The 6204-nt window shown below is 40.3% G+C and overlaps 1 pseudogene; it reads left to right on the top strand.

Annotated features, from left to right (window-relative positions):
- Window positions 1-228: 228 nt before the first annotated feature.
- On the top strand, window positions 229-1921 carry LOC149007822 (aldehyde oxidase GLOX pseudogene; annotated as a pseudogene).
- Window positions 1922-6204: the final 4283 nt, after the last annotated feature.

Here is a 6204-nt window from a genome sequence, read left to right as displayed (position 1 = left end):
AATTGTTTATTTAACAACGTGGAGAAGAAAAAAAATTAAAGAAGCAGAGAAGTGATGAACCAATCATTTGCATAGAAGTCAGAGAAAGAAGCAGCCACCAACTCCCAAATTCCTTGTCGATTTTATGACAAAGACAAAACTAAAACTGCTCCTTGCAGTTTGGTTTTCTCTACACAGTATTTAAACTGGACAAACCCATGCATATTCCACACAGAGCAAAGAAAATTCAACATACGACCCGTCGAGCAAAAACCCAGAACCCTTCATGGCTCTTCTTTCTCCTACACTTCTCAGTTCCTTCTTCTTCTTCTTCGTTCTTATCACCATTCTCAATTCAATAGCATTCACATCTGCAGCTCCACAAGGCCAATGGAAGCTTCTCCTTAAAAGCATAGGAATTTCAGCCATGCACATGCAGATGCTCAACAACGATCGAGTTATCATCTTTGATCGAACTGACTTCGGCCATTCCAATATCTCCTTGCCCAATGGGAGATGCCGTGATGACCCAAATGATCAAGCCCTCAAGCACGATTGCACTGCTCACTCTGTTGAGTACAACGTACTTAATAATTCCGTACGAGCTCTCACGGTGCAAACTGATACTTGGTGCTCTTCTGGCGCTGTCACTGCCGACGGCATCCTAATCCAGACAGGTGGATCCAACGACGGCGAACGTGTTATCAGAAAGTTCCAACCCTGTGATGCTTGTGACTGGCAAGAGATCCCTAATGGACTCAATGTTAAACGTTGGTACGCCACCAACCACATTTTACCTGATGGAAGGATCATCGTGATTGGTGGTCGTCAGGAGTTCAATTACGAGTTCTACCCAAAATCTCCAACTACTAATCAGGTCTTCTCCTTGCCATTTCTATCACAAACCAGTGACATATACGAAGACAATCTCTACCCTTTTGTTCACCTCAATGTTGATGGCAACTTGTTCATCTTCGCCAACAACCAATCAATCTTGTTTAACTACAAAACTAGTTCAGTCGTCAAAACCTTTCCACAACTTCCAGACGGCAATGCTAGGAACTACCCAAGTACAGGTTCCTCAGTTCTGCTTCCCCTAAAGCTCAGCAACTCAGCAATGGATGTTGAGGTTCTCGTCTGTGGAGGAGCTCCAAGAGGAGCAATCCAACAAGCTAACTCTGGGAAGTTCATTGGAGCACTTAAGACATGTGGAAGGATCAAAATTTCTGACCCAAATCCGACATGGACTATAGAAACAATGCCCCTTGCTAGAGTGATGGGAGACATGATTTTGCTTCCCAATGGCCAAGTCTTGATCATCAATGGTGCTGCAAGAGGGGTTGCTGGTTGGGAAATGGGTAGAGATCCAGTTTTCTACCCGGTGCTTTACAAACCCGATAACCCGAATGAGTCCACTCGGTTCCAAGTACTAAACCCTACTACCATTCCACGTATGTACCACTCCACTGCAATATTACTACGTGATGGTAGAGTTGTAGTAGGAGGAAGCAATCCTCATGAGCGGTACGAGTTCACCGGTGTTCTTTATCCGACGGAATTAAGCTTGGAGGCATTCTCACCTCCTTATTTGGATTCGGAATACGCCGGAATCCGGCCGACGATCACTGCCCCGATTTCACATACGAAGCTAAGGTATGGGCAACGATTAAGAATACAGTTTAAGGTGTCAGGTATGAGAAAGGTGGATAAGAAGAGAGTACAAGTAACCTTGGTGTCTCCATCCTTCACAACACACTCCTACTCCATGAACCAGAGGGTGTTGGTCCTGAATATTGGGCGTGTGTTGCCTGTGTCGAAAACCTCATATAGCATAGTTGCTTGGGCTCCGAATTCAACTTTCTTGGCACCTTCTGGGTTTTATCTTCTCTATGTGATTCATCAAGATATACCCAGTGAAGGGGTATGGGTTCACATCCAGTGAGAGGAGAATGTGCCTTAAGTTTGTGAATAGTTTTCTCTCCTCTGCTTGTCTTTCTCTCTTCGGTTTTTAACCCAAACTAGTCAGGAATGTCAACATTGATCTTTTTCCTTTATCTTTGTTTCTGTTGCTGATGTAACTAATTTCTGAAATCAATAAATAAACAACGTGCATTTTATGAATACTAGTAAAAATCGCACAGTAGAAACATATGGGAAAAAGTTTACCGAAAAAAAGAAAAAGAAAAGAAATATATGGGAAAAAAAATTAAAAGAAGAAAAAGGAAAATTCAAGTAAGTGTAAATTTGAAAAAAACAACTGAAAAAACAATCATATTAAACATTATTTTTTTTAATGAATTCTGAAGTCATTAATTGATATACTATGAGTTCTAAAGTCTTAGAGATCACCCGTACACCAGTGAACATTTGCTTCCTTATCTTTTGTACAATAAAAAATATTCATTTTCAACACTTGCTCAAAACCCCAAATGAAAGTTGGAGCAACAATCTTATGACCAATTTCCTTGACAACCTGAAGCAGTAACAAACAAATCTCCAGCAATTTCAATAGTGATCATTGAGATTTTAGCTACCCATATATTGATCAGCTTTACAAGTCACAATCAGTTCCAATATTTCATCAAAAGATTAAGTATACATAAGAAACAGTAGTTCCTTACGTACAAATTGAATGCATAATGAAATGATGATGAATTCATCCAAAAAATGATGATAACCTCATCAATAAAGCCAATAAAGTTGAGTGAAGGAAAGATGGTGCTACTATGTTTGATGGAAGGAGGTGGGACTCTAAGTCTAAGGGATAGATTCAAAGTTATTAGGGTTTGATGTTTAGGGAAGAAAGGTAGATCAACCTACTTCGTAGCAAGTTCAATGCTGCCAAAACTGAAAGTAAAAAGTAAAACAAAAGAGGGAAGAAGCAAATACATCATGGGTATATATACTATAGCTTACAAGATGTCATTTGATCCAATACATGACGATGTACGATAAACATATCTACACTCCTATCTGAGATACCTCTATAGAACCCATACAAGATTTGTTGCCTACCTAACAAACTCCTTTGTGGAGTGTTTGTGTAGCCAACTAAGAAGAATCGCTTCACAGCGTCAAAGTTCCCAAAGCTTAGGCTTGATGGCTATATCAAAATTTATGTATGATTCCATGCATAACAAACTCTAGTATACACTTACAAGTCAAAAGCCAAATGTGTATGCTCAACATCTCTTGAAGAACATTTACATATATTGTAATACAAATGTTTTAATCCAACAAAGGAAAAGAAAAAGGTTTTAGTGTCAAGAGTTAAAGAATGATGTATATAATCGTGCATTTCAAGGGAATGCATCATTAATCTAATTAATGTATCTCTAGTAACCTAACACCAAGAGGTCTTTAAATTTATGAATCTCAAAGATACTGAAAATAACAACACCATGGTGTTTAAGTGGTTTAGACAATTACAAGATTTTAGAGCAAAAGAAATAAAAATAAAGGACGAGCTCCAAATACCCAAAAATGAGAAGCATTCCACTAAATTCTAGAGTTGCATTCACCGTATATCAACAGCCCCATGAGGAGCCACGGTATGAAGCAATCTGATTGGTTCATGATTAGAATTTTGATTAGAAGAAAAATAACACACTTACTGTAACAACCTTTGTATTTCTAACTTGGGATCCGTATTACAGGTTGTTAACACGAAGGTCAAACCGGAATAAATTGTGGAGTATCCGGATTGAAGTCCATGATCCATATCCTGAGTCCATGAATCTGTATTCTCTTGATGAAGAACTTGCCTTACTGGGAAAGTGGATTTCCAGTCAAGGTGTTTGAAGATACCTGAATTGAAGGTAAGATCACCCCCAGATGTTGTATACGGTTAGGCTTGAGTTGGGGATCAACCCCTTGAGCAAAGCACCAAAGTATTGAAAAGTACTAGGGGGCGGTTGCTTAAAGCGGTTGATTGGCCAATCAAGCGCCTTAGCGACCTCCAGCAGTCTGCTTGCATGGTTTTGCCCTAATTTGTCTTCTATTCCGTATATATACCAAATCCCGAACTTTTTACTCATCATTTTACTCGAGATTGCTGCTGTGGACAGTTAGGAGGCAAAGAACACGTGGAAGGTGAGAGAAGTGTGGATTACGAAGTAGAATCAATCCTTTGTCTGTTTTGCGAATCTTGAAGAGGTAAGCTAGTGATCTTCACTCACTCCATTCTCTTCCCTCATCTTTTGGAACTGTGTAGATCTATTCCCCTTTTGTTGGTGGTGGCTAAATTGTATTGATTATTGTCCCTATCAATGATTTTGAGAAGATCCTATCCGAAAACGGATCCTTGCAGTTGAATAAAGGATTGATCTAATCAAAGGAGACGAGTTGAATTATGAATCTTTAGAATTTTAGGATTGCTGCTTCGTGCTTGTGTTGAAGACTTCTCAAGGACAAAATTCGGATTTAAATCTTCCCAAAATCGGATTAAAATTGAGAGATAAAAAACCAGAATTTCCGACTTGTAGACTGTCTGTAACAGGGGTGGTCGCTTGACCCAACCAACCGCCCCAAGCGACCGGCTGGGTCACAGTAACTCTGTGAAGTTTGTCTTGCTCTGACTTGGCTCATGTCTTCAATGTTTTTTGCAACCTTATGTTTAGGTATCCCTTTGTATTAACTGGAAGTGTTGTGGGTGAAGTTTAATTACATTCTAGTAAGCTTGTACATAATTATAGGTAAGGACACACTATCTTATTTATATGTAATGACATGCTATATGATAAATTGTATCTTTCTTATACTATTCATTGATCATATAACTTATTGTAGTTGGAAAAGTCTTTGAATTATAGTTGAATGTATGTTGTAAATGATGTTGTTTGTATACTTTATCACTTTATGATATAGAATGAATGATTATATTATGATGGTGGACAATGTGATGTAGTTGTGATGGAAGGGTATCCAATTGGGTATCCATTGGTTGGGATATCAGAGGGTTGTGGTATGGGACACATGCTCACTGACAAGGAACGAAAGTTCGGTGTAGTTCGGTGTTTCGGATGTTGTCGAAATCAATTAACTTCCCACGTTTCAATGCAATTTTCATTTACCGTGTTTTCCAGCTTTTGTCAATTGTCATTAATTATTTCAAATATGTATATGTGTGTTGTGCAGTGTGCTTTCTGATGTGTCATGAAAACTTTAAAAATTACAACAACAGCTGTTTGATAATCCCTGTTTGATGTATTCAAGTAAAGACAAAACAAAGTTTCACGGTTTCCCATAAAAAAGTTAAAAACCCACTCCCACTCCCAATTCCAAATATGTGCAGTATTCGTCACTTCATCCTGCAACTGGGTTCGATGCTTCAGCCTTTCTTCTCCGGCGATTTTATCATTGACGATGCAGGCGGTGAGTCGGTGACACAAAGCGGGATCTATGAGTGGCGGAGGGAAGACGGTAGACTCAAATAAGCACTCCCATAACTGCACCTGCACGTTCACCTTCAAAGGGCAGCGGCGAAGCTGCATCCGGTGGTGGTGGCACCTTTATATTGACTAAGGCTTGGCAAGTAGGCAACCGTGGTGTATTGCATATATTCAAGTAGGAAACGAGAAGTTGCAGGCAACATCGGATTTGCTTTGCGGTGACGGACGAACCGACGAGGAGCAATTTTGGCGAGATTTTCTCAGATTTCGCCGAACTATCGCCAGTCGGGCGATAAATTGGCAGATATCGCCGAGAAGTCGGCGATATCTTGCCAATCTCGTTTCGGCCATGTGTTTCGATTCGGTAAGGACCGAAATCACCGAATTTCCGGCGAAATATCGCGGAATTATAATTGCGTTCCATGCTCACTGATGCCACCAGCACTATCATGATTGCTGGATGACATACATAGGGAGTCTAGATTGCATGGCTAGGTACTCTTACATGCTACTACCCTTTCGGTAGGGGAATTGAAGCCGAATGACCCGTGATAATAGTGACGTGACTCTGTTTCATCCTACAGTGGTAACCAATCCGTACGGACATTCAGTGGTCCACTATTGATCATACAATGGTAGGGTTGCATATGTTAGGGTTTGGGCTCATGGACATCGAAGGAGCAGTCGAGAGTTCTGGGGGGTCATGAGAGCATCCCCCCCAACAATATGTGGATGCCCATAGGGTTAGGAAATGGAGTTCAACAGTGGTAGCTAGTCCGTGAGGGTTCTCATTCCTAGGTAGAGAAGGATACGGAATCGAGTTGGTTGGTGCCAT

Source organism: Hakea prostrata, chromosome 8 (assembly GCF_041222555.1).
Source record: "Hakea prostrata isolate BN-2017 chromosome 8, UWA_Hpros_2, whole genome shotgun sequence".
NCBI lineage: Eukaryota > Viridiplantae > Streptophyta > Magnoliopsida > Proteales > Proteaceae > Hakea > Hakea prostrata.
The sequence above is the reverse complement of the archived record's forward strand: the minus strand, read 5'-3'. Positions and strand labels throughout refer to the sequence as shown.